General features: G+C 38.7%; 1 pseudogene; it reads left to right on the forward strand.

The window, feature by feature from the left end:
• Gm6734 (predicted gene 6734) lies at positions 2,467–3,065 on the forward strand (annotated as a pseudogene).

Raw genomic sequence — 3,530 nt, forward strand, 5'->3', positions numbered from 1 at the left:
ATCTTGAAATAAGCAAGCACTACCTGTCTCCAGCTACACATTAACTGTTCAATCCAGGATGTACATTTCTGTGATAATCACACCAGTATCTAACAAGTCCATGAGTGTGATTGACTGATAATTAACTTGTACTACTTAATTATTCTTAACAGTTTGTAACAGCAGGTATTGAAAGGAGTAGGATTAAACTCTTTGTTTTTAAATGAGTTGCATAGGCATAATACTATTAGAGTTGAAGTATACATACATTATCCTGTAACAAAATCAATTTTAAATTTTATGTCAATATACAAAGATTTATACTAGTGAAAATAGTAAACATGTATCAGTAATCTGTAATCCTTCACAATATAAACAAAAATAACATTATTTGAGAATAGTAATAATTCTAAGTTGAAGATAGATTTAAAATCTATTCTTTATTATTTCTATATGATAATTCTGTAATCACCCTTTTTCTTCTCAACACCTTTCCCTTCATCTAAGAAAGAAAGAAGAAGAGAGAAAATGAAAGGAAAGGAAAGCTAGAAATCCCTGAGTCTAAGCTCCCTGTTTCATTTCCTACCTGTCCAGGACCATAATTATTTGTAATCATCCCCTAAAATGACAACATATCTATAATTCATAAAATGACCAAAACCATCCATCCCAACTTAAGGAGCTAAGACAATGGTATTTTGAAAACTTCTTCCTGATGAATTGGAGTGAAGAATTCCTTTTGGGGGACCCCAGAAAACTAGAAAAACAGTTAGTCTTAATAAAGCTAGCTATTTTGGCAAGGCTGCAATTAAACTTGTCTAATGTTAAAAGAAAGAAAGAAAGAAAGAAAGAGAGAGAGAGAGAGAGAGAGAGAGAGAGAGAGAGAGAGAAAGCTATCTGTAATCATTTGTCATGTAATCATAAGAAAGCAAGTTGAAAGCAAGTCTCTGGAAACAGCATCAGTGTGAGGCAGGGTCACACAGGAATCTGGAACAGTAAGTTTCAGCATCTCAGCATTCCCAAGGTGAATCTTGTTAGGGTTGCATTATTGGCCTTTCATTTTGCAACATACAAACTTTTATAAACAATATATACTTCTATAAAGATGTAATATCTTTATTATATCTTATTATTTAAACAAATGGTGCATACATATCAAGTAAAGATAACGTTTTGCTCTTTGAATAGATGAAAGACAACGGTCTCTTTTTAGGTGTTAGTTTTATCATATAACCAAATTGCAATATAAATCTTCCTCCATGCCATATGAAAGGATGGCATGCAATGATAAGTTATGAGTACTCTGTAGCCAACAAGATTTACTGGCCAAGTAAGTTGAAGTTTTGTTCCTACCCCATGGTAGGCACCAAAATATTGTAGTTGTGGTGCTAGGACATAAAGCCTCAAGTGAAAGGAAGTTGAAAATAAACTGGTATAATAATTGTTATATTTGACAAAGTAGACTTCATTGTTGGTGGGATTGCAAGCTTGTACAAGCACTTCAGAAACCAGTCTGGAGTTTCCTCAGAAAATTGAACATATCTTCCAGTCTGCCATCTGCACCCAGGAGCTGAGGCTGTTCCACAGCCCACTGTGCATGGGTTCAACCAGGAGAGACCTGTCTTCCCAGGAATGTTTTTACTCCTGGGCTCAGAGGTGAGACAGCCACTTTCTCTCCAATAACTGGGTGGAGTGGGGCCAGTCAGGAGCACATGGGGTGCAAGATCAGTGGAGCAGCTGCAAGAGCATCCTTTCAGTCTGACATCTGCACACACGAGCTTGGGCTGTCCCAGAGCCCTCTGTACACAAGTTCTGCCAGGAGAGACCTAGTCTCCCAGGAGGGCTGGCATAGTCTTACAGACCCATGGGAGGAACAAGCTCCAGCCAGAAACAGCAAGACCATCTAACACAAGAGATAACCAGATGTCTAAAGGCAAACACAAGAATCTTACCAAAAGAAACCAAGATTACTTGGAACCATCAGAACCCAGTTGTCCCACCACAGCAAGTCCTTCCCAACACACCAGAAAAGGAAGATGTTGATTTACAATCATATCTCATGGTGCTGATGGAGGATTTTAGGAAGGACATAAGTAACTCCCTTAAAGAAATACAGGAGAACACAGCTGAACAGGTAGAAGCCCTTAAAGAGGAAACACAAAAATCTCTTCAAGAATTACAGGAAACCCCAAGATACAATTTGCAAAACACAAGAAAATCAAGAAGAAGAAGACCAAAGTGTGGATACTTCATTCCTCCTTAGAATAGGGAACAAAACACCCATGGAAGGAGTTACAGAGACAAAGTTTGGAGCTAGGACAAAAGGAAGGACCATCCAGAGACTACCCCACCTGGGGATCCATCCCATAATCAACCACCAAACCCAGGCACTATTGCATATGCCAATAAGATTTTGCTGAAAGGACCCTAATATAGCTGTCTGGAGTGAGGCTATGACAGTCAATGCCTGGAAAATACAAAAGTGGATGCTCACAGCCAAGAGTCAAAATGTCCTCATATGCATTCTTTGTTCAAACCTGTGGGAAGGAGCACAAGAAGAAGCACAGAGATGCTTCTGTCAACTTCTCAGAGTTCTCCAAGAAGTGCTCAGAGAGGTGGAAGACCATGTCTAATAAAAGGGGAAATTTGAAGATATGGCAAAGGCTTTCAAGGCTCGTTATGACAGAAAAATGAAAACCTACATCCCCCTAAAGGGGAGACCTAAAAGAAGATCAAGGACCCCCAGTGTACCCCAGAGGCCTCCTTCAACCTTCTTCTTGTTCTATTCTGAGCACTACCCCAAAATTAAAGGCAAGCATCCTGGCTTATCCATAGGTGGTGTTGCAAAGAAACTAGGAGAGATGTGGAACAACATTGCAGCTGATGACAAGCATCCCTATGAGAAGAAGGCTGCCAAGCTAAAGTTCAAGAAGAATATTGCTGCCTACAGAGCTAAAGGAAAACCTGATGCAGTGAAAAAGGGGGTGGTCAAGGCTGAAAAGAGCAAGAAAAAGAAGGAAGAGGACGATGAGGAGGAGGATGAAGATGATAAGGACTAGGAGAAAGAAGAGGAAGAGGAAGATGATGGTGGTGAATAAGTTGGTTCTAGTGCAGGTTTTTTCTTGTCTACAAAGCATTTAACCCCCCTGTACACAACTCACTCCTTTTAAAGAAAAAAATTGAAACATAAGGCTGTGTAAGATTTGTTTTTAAACTGTACATTGTCCTTTTTTGTATAGTTAACACACTACCGAATATGTCTTTAAATAGGCCTGTCCTGCTGGTATTTTCAATAGCCACAAACCTTGCCTGGTACAGTCCAGGGATTGTAAATTGGCATGGAAATTTAAAGCAGGTTCTTGTTGGTGCACAGCACAAATTAGTTATATATGGAGACAGTAGTTTGTTTTTTTGTTTTTGTTTTTTCTTTTGGATTTATTTTTGGGTTTATTTTTCATATTCAGTTGTCTCTGATGCAGATTATATAAGGATAACTGTTGTTCTGTTAACTGAATACCACAGTGTAATTACAAAAAAAAAATTGCGGATGT

Source organism: Mus musculus, chromosome 14 (assembly GCF_000001635.26).
Source record: "Mus musculus strain C57BL/6J chromosome 14, GRCm38.p6 C57BL/6J".
Lineage (NCBI taxonomy): Eukaryota > Metazoa > Chordata > Mammalia > Rodentia > Muridae > Mus > Mus musculus.